Source organism: Onychomys torridus, chromosome 5 (genome assembly GCF_903995425.1).
Source record: "Onychomys torridus chromosome 5, mOncTor1.1, whole genome shotgun sequence".
NCBI lineage: Eukaryota > Metazoa > Chordata > Mammalia > Rodentia > Cricetidae > Onychomys > Onychomys torridus.
Window position 1 is genome coordinate 108710075 of NC_050447.1, and position 18905 is coordinate 108728979.

Genomic DNA, 18905 nt, shown 5'->3' on the forward strand with positions numbered 1-18905 from the left:
TGGGAGGAATAGACTGGAGAAAACAACCTTTAAGAGATTAGCTTTATCATGTTCTGGATAGAGGCCAGAAGTAGGAGTCAAAACTTTGACACTAATAGCCAGGTATTTTATATTCAAAAGGCTTGAATTAGATTAAAAGGTGGGAGGTTGATTCTTGGAATGGGTTAGGGCAGTGAAGGAGGACAGTGACTAAGAACAAAGTAGAATGACAGAAAAATGAAAATGTTGCAATGAAACCTATCACATTGCATGCTAACTTACACATTTTTTAATAATTACAAAAAGCCAGATCTGCTTGCATATGCCTTTAATTCCAGAGACTGAGAGGTAGAGGCAGGCAGATCTCCATGAGTTCAAGCCTAGCCTGATTTCTATAGTGAGTTCCAGACCAGCCAGGGATACATAGTGAGACCCTGTCTCAAAAGGGCTGAGAGTGCTAGAGAGAGATGGTCCATCAGCTAAGAGCACTTTTTGCTCTGACAAAGGACCCAGGTTTGTGTCCCAGTACCCACATGGTGGTTTACCACCATCAATAATTCCAGTTGCAGGAGATCTGACACCCTCTTCAGACCTGCATGGGTACCAGGCATACACAGGGTACACATACACACAGGCAAAACCCTCACACAAAGTTTTCAACGAAAGGAAGTTTCAAAAAAGACACAAGAGATATTTTAAAGGGGGGAGTCAATTTTGTGACTCATTAAATTTGGGGAACAAAACAAAGGGAAAAGTCCCAAACATGATACCCAGATTCTAGAACGAATGACAAGCAAAGTGCCTGTGCCATTAGCAACTATGAGCCAGATAGTGTGTGGAGGAAAGATGAGGCATCCCAGTTGGGGACAATGGAGTTGAAGTATCAACAGGACACATTGTCGCCACATTTAAACCCTACAGGCCAACTTGATTATCTTCCATTAATTCTCACTGTCATCTTTTTGAAGTAATGTTTCTGTTCTTTGAGAACTTCAGTGTATTTTGATCATTTACACCTCCTACCTCATTCTTCCCACTAGCTCCTCCCAGATCCATCATCATCTCCTCACCCCTTTTTTCTCTTTTTCTTCATCATTACATGTAAATATAGAAATACAAACTGCTGGGGCCATTTAATATTGCTACTATGCATATCTTTTTAGACAAACCACTTGGTACTGGATAACCAGTTAGGGGCTCATCCTTGGGAGAACTGATTCCCCCCTCAGCTGTCTCTCACCAAAACTAGTGTGTGACTACCTCTCACCAAAAACTAGTCTGCTTTCCAAATCTCTCTGCCTTTGGTTCATTTCCATCTTTGGTCCATCACAATCACCCAGCTAGCATCATGTCACCTAAACTGTCCCCAAACTGCTCTGACTACTTTCTGATCCCATTCTTACAAAGCAACCACATGATCTTTTCATAATGAAAACCTTGTCTACTTCCTTGCTATAAGAAGGTTTAAAAACCGGGTTGGGGATTTAGCTCAGTGGTAGAGCACTTGCCTAGCAAGCGCAAGGCCCTGGGTTCGATCCTCAGCTCAAAAAAAAAAAAAAAAAAAAGGTTTAAAAACCATCATGTTGATATTAAGACAAAGATGGGTTACATGGCCTTAGTCCTTTCCTTGTGTCACTCTGACTCTACCTTACAGCGTTAGGCTTTGAAGTGTTCCAAATTCTGGCCTTTGTGCATCTGCCAGAATAGTCTCTGTGCACCCCGATACCTGCAACTCTGGCCTTTGTTCATCTGCCAGAACAGTCTCCGTGCACCCTGATACCTGCAACTCTGAGATTGCCACCCCTACATAGCTTCTAATTTCCCTCCCACTATGACATCAATAATCTCTTCCATGGGACTCACTTCCTTCCTGAGCTTAAAGCTCTCCATCATGGTTGTCACTAATCATATCTATTTTTCATACAATGCTTTCTTTTATCCTTTCCTTAATTCCCCCATCTCCATTAGAGATGAGGAAATGAGACTCTGAGCCTCAAATAATTTGCCAAAGATTACCATCTTTGTAAGGATCTTGTAAGGAAGTGATAGAAGCATTAATTCAATACCAAGACCGTTAAATGTTTTATTGCATCATAGAACCTCTGACCATCAAATCCGTCACCTAGGCGTTGAAGACCTTTAACAAATGGGACTTAGGCAAGCTGCCTGGCTCAGCAGGCAAAAGTGCTTGCCACTAAGCATGATGACCTAAGGTTCATCCTGAGAGCCAAGATTGAAGAAGAGAACTGAGTTCTGCAAGTTGTCTTGACCTACACACACACACACACACACACACACACACACACACACACACACACCCCATAGCATAGCGTAAATGCCACAAACACTAAATAGATGAAATAAATTTTAAATCAAACTTGGGCTGAGGAGATGGCTCAGAGAGTAAAGAGCTTACCATGAAAGTGTAAGGATTTAAATGTAGGTCCCCAGAACCCACATAAAGCCAGGCACAGTAACATCTGTTACCCCAGAGCTCCTAAGGCCAGATGTGTTATATCTGGAGAATCCCAAGAAGCTTGTGGGCCAGACATCCTGACATACATAGAAGCAAAACAAGAGACCCTGTCTCACACAAGGTCCTCAGATGCAAAGGACTGACACCCAAGTTTGTCCTTTGACCTCATGGCACCTATACTCACCCATGTGAATACATACACATAAATGCATACACATTAGACCCCAACAGAAAGAGAGAGGGGGTAAGGAAAAACAGGAGAGGTAGCACACACCCCTAATTCCAGAACAGAATACAGAAGCCAACTGAATCTGCATAGCAAGTTTCAGGCCAGTCAAATAAACTGATATATATATGTGTGTGTGTGTGTGTGTGTGTGTGTGTGTGTGTGTGTGTGTGTGTGTGTGTACGTGTGTGTGTGTGTGTGTGTGTGTATTTAAATAAGACTTCTAAAATGGGTGCATTTTATTATATGAAAATAATACCTGAATTTTAAAGATAAACTAAGCCTTGAAATACTTCTATTTAGGTTTTCTAATAGAAGTGACCCTAATGGACATGAGGTAAGATACATTCATTTTTAACTTTTCTTTTTATAAAGATTATTTTTATTTTATGTGTATGAATATTCTTTCCTGCATGTATGTATGTGCACCATGTGTATGCAGTACCCTTGGAAGCCTGAAGCGAGGTGTCAAGTGCCCTGGAAGTGGAGCTACGGATAGTTTTGAGCCACAATGTGGATTTGGGAACCTAACCTGAATCTTCAATAGGAATAGCCAGTACTCTTAACCACAGAGCCATTTCTTCAGCCCCAATTTTAACTTGTTTTTTTTTTTTTTTTTTTTTTTTTTTTGAGACAAGGTTTCTCTGTGTAGCTTTGGTGCCTGTCCTGGAACTTGCTCTGTAGACCAGGCTGGCCTCAAACTCACGAGATCCACCTGGCTCTGCCTCCTGAGTGCTGGGATTAAAGGTGTGCACCACCACCACCCGATCCCAATTCTAAACTTTTATCATTCATTAGTGAATTAAAGTTATGGTTTGCCTTTAAGTACTGCTTCAGGTATGTTACACAAATTCTAACATGTAGTATTTTATCTAGCTTCCAAATAAATAGGATTTTCTTTTAGGCATCTTTTCAAAAATGCTAATTCCATAACATTGCAATTAAAAAACACTGTCAAATGGGATTTTATCTTTGGACTTTATTAGAGCTTCTTTTATGGCTTAATACATGGCTATTATAAATGTTGGGTAAGAATTCTATTTTTATTTGGGATATACGTATACTTTGTTGTATGTTCAGCAAATATCCATGCTATTTTTATTTCTAGTTGATCTATAATTCTTAGAGATGTTTATTAAGCTACTTCCAACTATAATAGTTAATTTATATATTTTCTTATTCATTTGATATATTTAAGATTAAATTGCTTTCTGCTTCCAACTATAACAGTTCATTATGTATTTTCTTATTTTTTTTGACATAGTTCAAGATTATATTGCTTTCTACTATTTGTATATTTCTTGTTTTGGTTTTGAAGACAGAGTCTCTCTAGGTAGTCCTGACTATCCTGGAACTCTCTACCCTCAAATTCACAGAGCTCTCCCACCTCTGTCTCCAGACAGCTAGGAAAGCAAGGGCCACCACACCTGCTATTCTTTGAACATTTTAAGCTATGAAATAAACTATTTTATCTCATTCCCTTATCACATCCAAATAAGCTATAAAAGGAGACAGAGGAATGAAAAGAAAAAAGAAGGGAATAGAGGAAGAAGAAGGTCCTATGCTTAGACCTCCTCCTGAAACCAAGCCCCAGGATTTACTTCCTCCAAATGCACCCCACCTTCCACACTTCTACTACCTCCTAATAGTGTAGAAGGTTTCCCCCATCAATGGAGTAAGTAGGCCAGAGTCTTCATGAGCTAAGCATCTCTTGAAACAGGGGTTTTGTTAACCTCCTCAGCATGTCTCAACCCAGTCAAATTGACTGCGAAACTTAACCATTACATCCCATGCATCAAAATTTCCAATGTGGCTGGGGGCATGTAGCTCAGTGGGTAGAGTGCTTGCCTAGCATGCACAAAGCCCTTGGTTCAATCACTAGCACCACATAAACCAGGCGCAGGGATGCATGCCTATAATGTCAGTTCTTAAATGGTAGAAGCAGGAGGATCAGACATTCAAAGCCAGCCTGGGCTACATAATAATTTGGAGGCCAGCATGAAGTACATGAGACCATATCTTTTTGAAAAATAAAATAAAATGACTAGGGGCTGGAGAGGTGGCTCAGCAGTTAAAAGCACTTGCTGCTCTTCCAGAGGAACCAAACTGTGTTCCTAGAAAGCATGTTGAGTGGCTCACAAACTGCCTAAAACTTCAGCTCCAGAGAATATGGTGTGCTCTTCTTGCCTCCTCTGGCACCAGCATGCACCTGCGCACACATGTGTGTGCACATACACACACACACACACACACACACACACACACACACACACACACAAATAGAAATATTTTTTAAAAACTTTCTAGTTTTTATATATAGTGTAACTATATGCTATAAAAGAAAGAGAAGGTAAATAATAATTTTTATAAAATGAGAAAAAAAATGAAGCTATTTTCATTGACACAAGAACCCCAGTGATCTTAATTCAACTTCAGTCCATGTGCTTCTCTCTCCAAGATCACAGAATCCATACCGATCGAAAATTCTCTTCCCTTCTTCCCCCACTGGTCCCTTAGCCTTTCTAAGAAGGAGGTGGGTGCTAACTGAATAGTTGCTGAAAAGAGGCCCTTTGACCCCACCCCCTCCTGTGGCAGATGAAGAAATGACCTAAAGAGGAAGCCTGTGACTTACTAGAGGTCACACACCTGGTGACTGTCAGAAAGAAGGTAGACGAGACTCTGCTCTCAGGGCCAGACAGATGGCTCAGTGAATGAAGGTGCTTGCCACCAAGCATGATGACCTAAGTTTGATCGCTGAGACCCATATGGTGGAAGGAGAGAACTGACTCCCAAAAGGTTCAGCCATGACCAGCTGTCTTCCCTGTTCTCTCCTCAGACTCTCCTTCAAGGGAGACAGATCTTGTTTCTCACTTTGTGCTCTGTAAACTGTGTCCTTCCCAGTAACGGATCACTCACAGGAAGTATGTGGTGAGGGAGCCTGATGATTGGCGTAGAACCACTGTAGCTGGAGTTATCTCCAGTCCCTCCCAGGGCCAGACTCAAATAAACACACAGACGCTTAAGTTATTTAAACTGTTTGGCCTAACGGCTCAGGCTTCTTGCTATCTAGTTCTTATATCTTAAATTAACCCACTTCTATTCATCTATAAGTTGCCACATGGCTTGTGGCTTACTGGTACCTTACATCTTGTTTCTCATGGCAGAGGCGGCTGGCAGTGTCTCCTGACTCAGCCTTCCTGTTCCCAGCATTCTCCTCTCTCTTTGTCCCACCTATATACTTCCTGCCTGGTTACTGGCCAATCAGCACTTTATTTATTAAACAATCAGAGCAACACATTTACAGCATAGAAAACATCCCATAGCACTTCCCCTTTCCTTTTTTTCAATAAGGAAGGTTTTAATTTTAACATAGTAAAATTTCAGCATACAGGAAAATTCAGATGCAGAGACCGCTTTCTGAATATCTTTCCACAAAGAACATCCTTTGTGTGTATGGGCGGGAAACAATTTTGAACTTGAAACTGACTTCTACATCTAAGACTGACTGACATTGAAGCTTGCCTCTAAACTGACCAGGGAGGGCAATGGAGGCCCAGGAAGGCAGGGAAGTATAAAAGAAAATCAAAAACCAGCAGATCAGCAGAAGCAGACTCTGGGGCCACTAATTTGTGCAAAATAAACTCTAGTGTCAGCCTGAAGGCAGGAAGACGCTCCTGGAGAGGCTTGGTCTCTGCTCCTGATGGATCAGCTCTGAGCAATGGTCCTGGGAATCCTGGCATGGAATGTGAGGATTAGAATCCTAAACTCCTGCAGTTATATCTCAGAGGTCTCATTTCCCTTGGTGGCATTAGAACACGCTCTGTACTCACATAATGCAGAAGTGCCAGGAATTCCCCTCAATTTCTTTTTGGACTAGACTGCTTACAGAGTCCTCAGAGAAGGTAAGGGGAAGTGAGGAAAACAGAAAGAGATTGAGTCACACACATGACTGCTGTCCCCATTTGAGGCAGGTGCTAGCCCAGGGCAGCCCTGTGCAGCAGATCCAGCCTTCTCCCCAGGCTTAACTGGAGGACACTTGTGACCAAGACAGTTGCTGACTTCAGATTCTCATGGCCTCCTTCTTGTCACACATGTTTACACATTCTGCCCCCTGGATCCATTCACTCTTCATGTCCCTGAGAGAACAAGGGTTAGAGTTACAGCCAAAGGATTTAGAGTTCAAAATGGCTCCAAAGAAATATGAAGAGTGAGCAAGGAAAAGTCATTGCAGCTCCTTGGCTAGAGCGAGCCAAGCCATGAGAACTCTGTGCTGAGGGCATCTTTCTTCCTAGGTCTGCCATGCACTGAGTATGTGTCACCCTGAAGTCTGTGACTGTGATTCATTTCACATCTATCAAGTAAGGTCAGGGGAGATTCAAGCAAAATGGCCCCCTTGAACATGACAAGTCTCATTTACAATCAGGAAGTGGGAATAAGGTCACCGAGCCCACAGGGAGAAGAGAACTGGAAACTCCCCCCAGAAATCTGGTGTTTCTCTCTGCAAGCACCTAAGTCCTTGAACTCAGGATCCCCAGCCATGTTTTCTCAAGGAGCACTCAGAGGAGGGTTCTTGAACTTCCAGGCCAGAGGAAAGATTGCCACTCCAAGATGAAAAGATGCATGGGTAATTTCCAAGCATCAAGGGACAATTTGTCCCTTTGTCATCTCTACCCAGCATCGGACAGTGAGTCAACTTCTACCGTGGAGTGATTAAAGGCCACTTGGCTTTTGATGTGTGTCATTTGAACTTCAAGAAATTGAATAGGTATTCCACTATTATGTAATTTTAAAACTAAGTGGGGAAAAAAATGAGTGCAGATGAAAAATTCTACAACTTGCTTGTTTGTTTTGCTTAAATTATGCTTGATGAAGCACAAATATCCCACCAATGAAATGCTCCCATGTAACTCTCTGACTAATAAGAGTGGCTTGCATTTGTTAGCTGCAAACGTGTTGTGTGTCCTTTCACACATGCTTAGGACATATGTGGTTGTGACTAGCACATTCCCGCTGTAGCACTGATGCTAAATCAAACTGATGTGGAAGACCAGCTACCATTCATGTGGAGCTCACTATGGCTCAGGAACCAACAGGGAAATGATGCTATGTCTTCAGTGTTATACCACACTCCACCAGCAAACCTCAGGCGAGACCTGCAAGAGAATTCCACACACTACCCTGACTTAGAAAGTTCCCCAGTTGCCTGTGTTGACAACAGCAATCTTGATGTACCATCTCAGGTTGGAGAGTGAGGTCAGTTATCTGGACACAGAGGAGAGGTGTGAAGCGAGTACTTGGGCTCATGCTGGAATAACTTCAGGACCCACATCCTTGTCACTCTATACCTGCTTCAGAATGTTTAAACCAGGCATTATGTTTCATATGCCACTTCTCCAATCAGTTTTCAACAGGGTACAGAGAATAACAACAGTGTCTGGGCTCAAGTCCCAGCTCTACCACTACTACATGGGAAAAGTTAACCTCTTTGAGCTAAGTATCTCATCCATAAAGACTCAAGGAAGAAAATTGTTCACCTGGTGAGCTGACCAACCCTGCAGCTGCCCAGGCCTAGAACCAGGATTATGACTTGGTCCAACATCCACCCCATCTATGATCTGCTGGAGCACATGACGGGGCCTGATCTGCAGACTCAAAGCTGCAGGGTCTTCACAATAGAGGGCAAAAACAGAACATCCAAGAAGAGTCCTAGTGAGGGTTCAGCATCAACAGAGTAGTAGAAACCAAGGCCCCAAACCAGACCAGTGACTCTTTGCAGTGAACACTTGCAAGTAAAGACACATGGACAAAGGGCTTTACTGTGTGACTCACTGTGTCACACGGCAGCTTCCATGAAGAGATCTTTAATTTTTTCTCTTAAATTTTGTTTTATTTGGGGTTGGGGGAGTTACAGAGAACAGAGAAATAAATGGGATCAAGATGCATGATGTGAAAGACACATAGAATAAATTTTTTAGAGAAATAAATGGGATCAAGATGCATGATGTGAAAGACACATAGAATAAATTTTTTAAAGTGAGAAAAGAAGTAACATTCACTGAAAAGCCAGAGAAGCATATATAATTATATTTATTAATAATTTTCACATTAGATTAAATCCAACTAGGGGTCGAATGCAAGTTTATTTATAAATTAATGAAGGGAAAACTTGACCTTAAAATTGAACAATAATATGAAAACACTGAGATTTCAAATAAAATTTGGTCTTAACTAAAAAAGAAAAGAAAAAGAACATTGTTCACAAGGTTGTCATGAACATTGGAGAATCTATATGCAGTGCTCAGTGAACTCTGTTATAAACTATACTCTCATAGATCTAAGATCTAAAAATTGTGGTTTGGGGCTAGCACAATGGCTCAGTGGGTAAGGGCGCTTGCTGTCAGGCCTGACAGCTTGAGTTTGATCCCAGGAATGCTCATTATAGAAGCAGAGAGTCAAATTCTGAAGGACTAACACTATAGTGAATTCCCATCCACTGCAGTCAATACTTCCCATCAGGATTGTCAGTGAAGGTGGCAGGCAGAGAGTAGAGAGCCCAGAAGGAATGTTATGACATTCTAGGCAGAGCATGGGCTGGCCTGGGGGAGAGCAAGATTATGACCTGGAAATACAGAACATGTCCAGGGAATCGGGAACAAGCTCTGCTGTTTGCACAGCAGTGGGTGGCTTGGCATCAGAGATGGTGTCACAGTCTATTCCTTTGGGGATTTATTTTAGAAAAATAAAAACAGGCCACTGCTCCTGCTTTGAAGACACAGGTGTAAACATCTCCCATTTCTGAAGTGGTTTTAACTTGTGTTACACAGTGAGGCAGAGCCTCAACTGAGATGGTACATCGATTGTTGTTATCAACACAAACAACTGGGGAAACTGAGGTCTTTCTAAATTAGTCAGTGTATTAGTCAGGGCTCTCTAGAGTAACAGAACTTATAGAATGAGTCTCTCTCTCTCTCTCTCTCTCTCTCTCTCTCTCTCCCTCTCCCCCTTTATATATGCATAAAGGGTATTTATTGGAATGGCTTAAAAGCTAGCCTAACAGTGGCTGACTATGAATAGAAAGTCCAAGAATCCAGTAGTTGCTCCTTCCACACAGCTGGATGTCTCGGCTGGTCTTCTCTATATGCTGGAATCCTGAAGAAGCAGGCTCCAATGCCAGGAAAGGAATGGCTGTGCTAGCAAGGTGAAGGCAAGTAGGTGGGGAGCAAAAGCTTCCTTCTGTGTCCTTATACAGTCTTCCAGCAGAAGGTATGGCCCAGATAAAAATAAATAAAAAAAGATGTGTCTTCCTGAAGATCCAGGATTAAAGGCATATGTCCTCCTGCCTCAAGAGCTATACTGAAGTTGTATGTCTTCCTGCCTTGAGATTCCGATCAAAGATCCAGACCAGAAATGGAGTCACCCACTTCAAATCAATCAGAAAAAAAAAATCTCTTACAGAGTGTGCCCTCCATTTCTGGATTGTAGTTCATTCCACATATAGTTAAGTTAACAACCAAAAATAGCCATCACAGCCAGTGGGTGGAATTCTTTTGCAGGCCTCACCTGAAGTTTGCTGGAGGAGTGTGGTGTGACTCTGACGATGTGATATCATCCCCCTGTTTGTCTATTACCCTAAAAGTTATCCCCAAAAAGAACTGACTCCATGTGTGCAGGCACACACACAAATAATCAATAAACGTGAAAAGAAATTGTGGTTTAGGACATCAAAGATCCCACTGACACCGTGGAGTCCCCAGAGATCAGGGCTGTCTCTCCTCCAACTGCCTGCTTCCTCAGCTTTTAGATCCCTGAGCATTCGCTCAGATTCCAGGAAAATGTAATTGATATTAAATCAAAGTGATGTAGAAGGTCATTCATGCACTGGGCTCACTTTTCATTTCTGTGTCTCAAAGCAAGGGGAATGGCCTCAGTTTTATTTTTCCAAAATAAATCCCAAAGGACATAGACTGCGACACCATCTCTGATGCCAAACCACCCACTGCTCTGCAAACAGCTCCTGCTTCTTCCTCCCAGCTCCCTAGCAATGCACCACTTCCTGCCTCTGTCTGAATAGCTCACTCCGTCTGCACTTTCTATCCTTCCGAAGAAGATGTTGGTTATGTGCCTATCTCTCTGCTAGGCTATAGGCCACTTGAGGACAGGAACATCTCCTTGTCCATCTGTATCCTCCAATCTGTCACAGAAGGTAAAGAGAGGAACAGGGGACCAAGGGTAGCTAAACTGTAGAGTGCTTTCTAGGAGAAGGCAGGAGGAGCTGGGATCATTCTTGTTTGACACAGTGGCTAGCCTTCCAACCACCATAGCTCACTCTTTCATATGTTGTAATAGATGTTGATAAACTGCAAGAAACCAAGAAATTGGCTTCTATTGTAGTAAAAAAGAGCAAGTTTGACAACTTTAACCATTGTTTTTTCCTCTGTCATTTTTAATGGGGTATTGCTTTGACTTGGTGCTAAATGATATTTACTGCTTCCCAAGCAAAGCACAGAGTGCTGGCTGGCTGTCAGATTGAATAAGGACCTGGGAAAGTACCTACAGGTGAGCTTTTGTGAGCCTTGGTTTCCCATCTACTGTAGTAAATTCCTCCTGTTTGGATTGTCATTGCAGGTGGTGAGCAGAGAACAGAGACCCCAGAAGGACTATATGGCATTCCTGGCAGATCACGGGCCAGCCTGGGGCGAAAGAAAGAATACAGCCGGGAAATACATAGGCCTTCCAGAAACTTCTCCCTGAAGAGAGACAATGGTAAGACCAACCAGGAGCTTAACTGGTTCTTGGAAAGCAGGGAAGATTTATCAGCTTCCCCCCACCCCATAGTGATTATATTGGTGCTTATTCAGACCCTGTGGAACACAAGCATGGAGGCACTCCACAGCCACACCACAGTAGCATATTCTATTCACAGAGCCTGCTCCCTTGAAAGCATGCCTTTCCTTTCTTCTTCTGGCTCCTCCCACTTGGCTTCTCTAAATTAGTAAGTTTTTTGGCACAACTTCCATTTCAGCACAGTGGTTCCTTTCGTCTCTTCTATTGCTTTTTTTTAAAATAACTTTTGGTGACCTGAGAAATACTTGGCTGGGCTCCATTTTCCACTTCCTCCAGGTGAAAGATAGTGCATCCTACACCCTGTGTTTACAAGTACCAGAAAAGGCTACACTAATTCATCTAGCTGAGCGTCACTAGGGGAACACCTGGATTCCTGGCAGAGCAAGATAGAATGAAAAAGAGGTTTTCTTCACTGCTAAGAAATGCCTATCAAGTCAGGGTGACACCAGAGCCAGCAGCCTAGAAATGCTTCTCAATTCTTTTGCCTTTGTTGTATATCAGCATCTTGGAACTTGGGGTTCAGGTGGATAGACAACAGAGAAGACACAGAGACTCCAGGCTGAGGTTTTCTTCTGCCGACAGAATTACATGATCCAACCAATGCTCTACTGATGACAAAAAAATAGCTACTCCTTGAGAGGGACAAAACCTGGTGAGATCTAATGAGGGGTGATTAGATTCCATCAGGCCAGAGATGAGCATGATGAATGTGAAGTCAAGCATGTTCTCAAGTACAGGCAGAGGCAAGCTTTAGGAGCCTCAGACAGAGACCAGGAAGAAAGGGTGAGTAGAGGGGAGTTGACACCACATTTGAGAGGGGCTGTCCCTCACATCCCTCGTTCCTCATTCATATTTCAACTGCTGCCGCTTCCAGAGCCTTTTAACTCCTCAGCCAAGTCACTTGTTGCTGCAGTGGACCCACTCCAGACACATTAAAGCAGGGCTTTCTGCTCAGGCAAAGTTGCATTTCAGTGTTTGAAATGAAAGAGCTTTTAATGTTGTTATTTATTATTGTTCTCATTTTAAAGGCAATACTTGCAGTTTCTTTCATCTCAAAACTCTTAAACCTTTCTTTTGGTATTTAAGAAGTTTTATTGGTTTTGTTTGTGTTGTTACTTGTTTTTTGAAACTGGGTCTTCCTATGTTGCCCTAGCTAGCCTAAAACTCTTTATATAGGCCAGGCTAGCCTCCCTAGTGCTGAGACTAAAGGCCAAAGTGCCACTGTGCCCAGCTTTGTTGGGGTTTTGTTGTTGTGATTTGTTGGTGGCGAGGTTTGTTTGTCTGTCTGTTTGTTTGTTTGTTTGTTTGTTTGTTTTGAGGAAGCATCTTAAGTAGTCCAAGGAGTTAGAAAAGGATGACTTTGAACACCTGGTCCTCCTGCCTCCACCTCATTTAACAGTTTTTGAAAGTCTATATCCCCACAAAAATAAGTAAAAGTAGAGTAAACTTATATTTCTACTACCTAGATTACAATAAAGTTTATGCTACGTAACTTTTCTGTGGAATTCATACAAATTAATAGCCGCATATCAACTCTGACTTCACTAATGTGTTTTTAAAAACAAATATCAGATTACATTATATGTAACTTTCGGCATTACTTTTGTGCTAAATAATAGCTCATAGTCATCCTGACGTCTGTGTAATTCTTTGGATGCCTGCAGGTCCCCCCACTGGATACTCTCATCCTTGTGGTTTTAGATAATGCTGTGATAAGCATCACTTCGTGTGTCCCTGTGCCTGCATCTGGCATCTCTCCTTAGTCCAAATCTATAGGAGTAGGACTATAGGTCCAAAGAGATGTGTTTCACTGAGTTAACATATTCTCCTTAGCTAAAAGTCCAACAGTTTAAGGTTTGACTACATCTCTAATGAAATACTTCTCACACATTTCCCTTGACTGCCCCCTACTCTCACAATTGCCTGACCATAGTTACTTTTAGTCACTTTTAGAGATTTTCCTCTATAGGTTTTTTTTTAAAAGATTTATTTATTTATTATGTATACAGAAGAGGGTACCAGGTCTCATTACAGATGGTTGTTGTGAGCCACCATGTGGTTGCTGGGAATTGAACTCCTGTCTTCCTAGAGAGTGTATTCAAAAGCTCTCCTACTGGAAAATACTTCACTGAATTGGAAAGCATTCAGATTATGGTGGATTTCCACCCTAGTTAGGTTTCCTCCTCCCAGGCAACCTATTTACTAACACAATATGATAAGCGTTAATATTGTCATTTAATAAACATATTTATAATGATAAAAAATAAAACATGCTGTACTCCAACTGTTACCATGGTGTAAATAAGGATTGCTTCTCAAAATATTAGCTTTACTGAGTACTGTTCCCTTTTCTTTCTAATTGATCTGCCTCCTAGGGATTGAAATATATCAACAAATGGAGTTAGTAACACAAAGCAATATAGTATGCTCTTCATAGCGTGTAAATATCTTCTTCCATTCTTGGGATAATAGTCTGCAGGAAGGGGGAAATAAGAAACTATGCCTAAAGGCTATTTGGGGGTTTGTTTGTTTGTTTGTTTGTTTGGTTGGTTGTTGGTTGGTTGGTTGGTTGGTTGTTGGTTGGTTGGTTGGTTGGTTGGTTGTTGGTTGGTTGGTTGGTTGGTTTTACACTAGCTGTTTGTCATGGTGAGGCACTTGCCGCTCTCCATGCAAACCTCCTAGGAAGCTTCTATTCATCTCATTCTGCCCCAGTGTGTGTTTCTTGGGTGACTTCCCCAGAGACAACAGACCCAGACTGAACACAACATGACAATGCGTGCTCTGTTGGCTTCACAGCAGTTTACTTTAACACATTCAGACACAGATTTCATTATAGACCAGAAGATTGTGTTACTGCATAATAAGATGACTGTAGCTTAAATATAAACATAGAAATCTATTTTAAAATAGATAATTGTCCTAAAATCCAATGAAAAGTTTAAAAGAGAGTTTATGTTGCAGTAGAAAGCCCTGAGTCTGAGGAACCTGCCCACATACCAAGACTGGGGCCATTGGTCACTCCTCAATAATACAAATGAAATATGATGGCAAAGCCCTCCGTGAGCCTTTATTGAATGCTGTACTGTGTAGAGCGAACTGTGCTGAACAGGAGTCAGCCAGGGTCCAGGAAGGAGACAATCAGCTTGGTCAAACTGGGTAACTGTAGGAAAGTTTCATAGTCAATTTACAAAGGCATGGGCAGCATCAGAGAAAAGGGAGATGGAGAGAATTATGGTGGGCTGAATAGGTGGGGCGCCATGTGCACCTGAAGAATCAGGGAAGTTTGTCCACCTTGAACTCACCATAAGCCAACAGGGAGGGAAAGCCTAGATGCTCACCAGTGCTGCCCATTGGCCAAATCCTCCCTGAAGGCAGCGAAGCTGGTTCAAGCCCCATCTGTCAGCATCCCAATGCAGACCAGGTGCCCAAAGACGAGGGGTATTTAAAACCCAGTGCTGAATGTGTGCCTCTAGAATGGCTAGGTCGCAGGTAGCATTATTATTTTATTGTGTGTTTTCAACAGTTGGTTAGAACAAGCCTTACTTTGGTCACTTGTCAGGACTTTGAACCATATGCATGCTCTTTGGCTGTCGTGGGAACCCTGCCTTGCTGGGAGTTCCTGTGCTTGGAACTTTGCACTCCTGGACCATGATTTCAGTTGGTCTTGAAATCACTGAAACTGTGAGCCACAATAAACCTTTTTATATGCTGATTACCTCAAAGATACATTGGGTATTTGTCATAGCAACAGAAAGCTGATTAGTAAAAGGGCAGAGCCCTAATCAAGTCTCAGAGGTCCCACCTCTTGATATCTCACAGCAGCGATGAACTTCAATGTGTTTTGTAAGGCACAAACCATATATAATCCACCTGGTTTTATATAACTAGGAAATTATTCAGTCATCCTGTTTGCCTCTACAGTTGCATGAGTGAGCCTTAGGTGAGTCCCATATTTGTTCCTGTCCTGTATAGTTCCAACCACATGTCCCTTCTGCACTGAGGAGCTGCCATTGTTAGATTGATCTGTGGGCTTCTGCCCAGTTGCTGCTCTAAAGCCCTTGTTAAACATGACTATCTCCACAAGCATCCCAGCACTGCATCTCCACAAGCATTCCTGCATTGCAGCAGCTAACAGTTCATAGAAAGACCATGTTTTCATGTGCAGCATGATTTTGAGCAAGTTGCTCTGAAACTCCATTTCTTTCCTTGTAAAATGAAGATAATAACAGTAACTCGGAGACTGTTACCAGATTAACATAATTTCCAAATACTACCCCACACCAAATACCCTCTAAATCCCAATCTCCTACCACCGCCACTGCACAGTACTCTAGAATGTACCTTCCTAATGCTGAGATCCTTTCATACAGAGTTCTTCACATTGTTGTGACCCCCAACCATTAAATGTTTTCATTGCGACTGCATAACTGTAATTTTGCTACAGTTATGAATTGTAATGTAAATATCTGATATGCAGGATCTGGTATGCATATCATACCTATGAGAAGTGTGACCCCGCAAAGGGGTCGAGACCCACATGTTGAGGACCACTGCCCTAATATGTCTCCATCTTGTTTCAGAAATTTATGTTTAGTAATTTTAATGTTAGTAATTTAAGAAATGTGTTTCAGGCCAGGCGGTGGTGGCACACGCCTTTAATCCCAGCATTCGGAAGGCAGAGCCAGGTGGATATCTGAGTTTGAGGCCAGCCTGGTCTACAGAGCAAGATCCAGGACAGGCTCCAAAAACTACTGAGAAACCCTGTCTCGAAAACCAAAAAAGAAAAGAAAAGAAAGAAATGTGTTTCAGCCAGGTAGTGGTGACACACACCTTTAATCCCAGCACTCAGAGAGGAAGAGTCAGGCAATCTCCAAGTTCGTGGCTGGCCTGGTCTACAAAGTAAGTTCCAGGACAGCCAGGGCTACTCTCTCACCAAAAAAAAAAAAAAAGAAAGAAGGAAGGAAGGAAGGAAGGAAGGAAGGAAGGAAGGGAAAAAGAAAGAAAGAAAGAAGGAAGGAAGGAAGGAAAGAAGGAAAGAAAGAAAGAAAGAAAGAAAGAAATAAGAAAGAAAAAGAAAGAAAGAAAGAAAGAAAGGAAAGAAAGAAAGAAAAAAGAAAAGAAAAAGAAGTCAGGCAGTGGTGCACACTGTTTAATCCCAGCACACAGGAGGCAGAGCCAGTTGGATCTCTGTGAGTTTGAGGCCAGCCTGGTCTACAAAATAAGTTCCAGGACAGGCCCCAAAGCTACAGAAAAACCCTGTCTCAAAAAACAAAACAAAAAAAGAAGAAAGAAAGAGAAAGAAATGTGTTCTAAAGGATGTGATTGATATACACCTTTAATCAGGAGGAAGAAGTAGGCGTGATCTCTGAGTTCAAGGCCAACCATTTTACTAAGTGAGTGAGCTATATCTAGTAAGACACTGTCTGGAGAAAAATAGGTTTTCCATACAATAAAATAGAACTTACACATACATCCATTCATCTCTGCCTCCTTGACACACAGGAGCCATTTGCAAATCCATGGGACAAGTTGGCACAACCTGAGTATTCTATAGTGGAGTTGCTATGAAGCCTGGTTTGTCTTTGTTGCCACTTATTTGTCATGGAATCCAAATCAGTAAGTGACATGCTCTGAGGTGAGGGCAGCTGAGGGATCTTACTAGGAATACACGCCACCAGTTCTTTGTGGACTCCATGAATCAAACCCCTAGCCTGTGCCAAGCAAATTTGAAATAAAATCCCTTCACAGGCTTGAGCCACCTGTTGTAGGGAGGAGTATGAATGAACCCTGAGGATAGCAACCAAATCATCCTGCTTGACACCACTCTAACCAAATATGACTTCCTTTTTCCCAAGCCATGTTCTCCCCCGCCCCCACCGCCACCCATTTCTATTCCACCCCCTCCCTTCAGCTCAAATGAAATGAGAAACTTCAAGTAACTCCATTTGAAATGGTGTTTAACATAAGCTCTGAGTAGACATGGATTCTCCTTTGAATTTTCACTCACAAACTGCTCCCAGCTGCCCTCCAGGGTGGGTCACCACCACAATAAAATACAGTGTTTGCCAAGGATTTCCGCAGCCACCTGGGGGGTTAATGTACTCAGTGAATGCTATTTAACAGAGGCAGTGGTGACCCAGTGACAAATGGTATGTTGACTTTTTTCTGTGTCTGTGGTTTTTGGATGGGTTGCTGTCAGTCCCGCTGGAGCTCTCTTCTATGTTACCAGACTTTTCCACATTTACAGCTTGGTCCTCCTCCTCTTCCAGGCTTCTGGTCCTCCTTCTCTTCCAGGCTTCTGGCTGCCAGCTTAGTGTGACAGAGGCCATTTTTGGTTTAGATGGGTCATACTTGAGATGGCTAAGAAATACGGATTTTTAGAGTTACTCCTTGCTTTAGAATTTATATATATGGAGAAAGAGAGAGAGAGAGAGAGAGAGAGAGAGAGAGAGAGAGAGAGAGAGAGAGAAGAGAGAAGAGAGAAGAGAGAAGAGAGGAGAGGAGAGGAGAGGAGAGACAGAGACAGAGGAGAGGAGAAGAGAGAGAGAGAGGAGAGAGGAGAGAGAGAGAGATCTTTCTTCTTGAATTAGACAGCTTCTCCGCAGAGTGTTATCACTTCACACACATGAAGTAACCAAGAGTGGGTTACCTCCCTCATCTCTGGACACACCCAGTCAAATGAGGCTTGTCCGTCTATGATTAGACACAGTCTGACCCACTTCCCAGCCAAACAGCCCCTGATGCTCCTCTACATAGTTGGACTTGGCCTCAGCCCTTTGGTCCACCACCTTGCCTTTGGCCCTGGGCTCTCTCAGAAGCTCCGCTCTTATGCATGACTCATGAAGTCTGTTGCTGCCCTCCTCATGCCCAGCCTTTCTGCTCCATCTTTCCCAGTTCTAAATCATTTCCAGTTATCTCTTGTGTGTCTTTTCCTGGGGTTGGGGTGGGGGGGATGTGAACAAGCCTCCATTCACCCTAGATAGGGCACCAACAACAGACCAAAGAAATGATGGCTCCCGAGTCTACCACGTGGTGAACCAGTGAGTTTGTTAAGGTTACTTACAAGGGCAAAGGTGACTCAAAGGCAGCTGCATTGCTGGAAAGCCCAGCCCAGCTCAGGTGATGAATTACTGAAGCTGCATTGAGCTTCCTGTACAACTTACAGGCAGCTCAGGCCACGAGAGCAACTGTTACTTCCTACTCTGTATATGACCATGGGACTCTCCAAGCTTTCTGAGTCTTGTACACTACCTGATCTTTTCTCCTTCCTCCAGAAGGGAACATTTGAATAGCGAGGAAATGGCTCTACAATATTTTGTGCTTCAAGGTTCTGAGTTCAGACTACTGGCTGAACTGAAACGTGGATAGAGATGGTAGGAG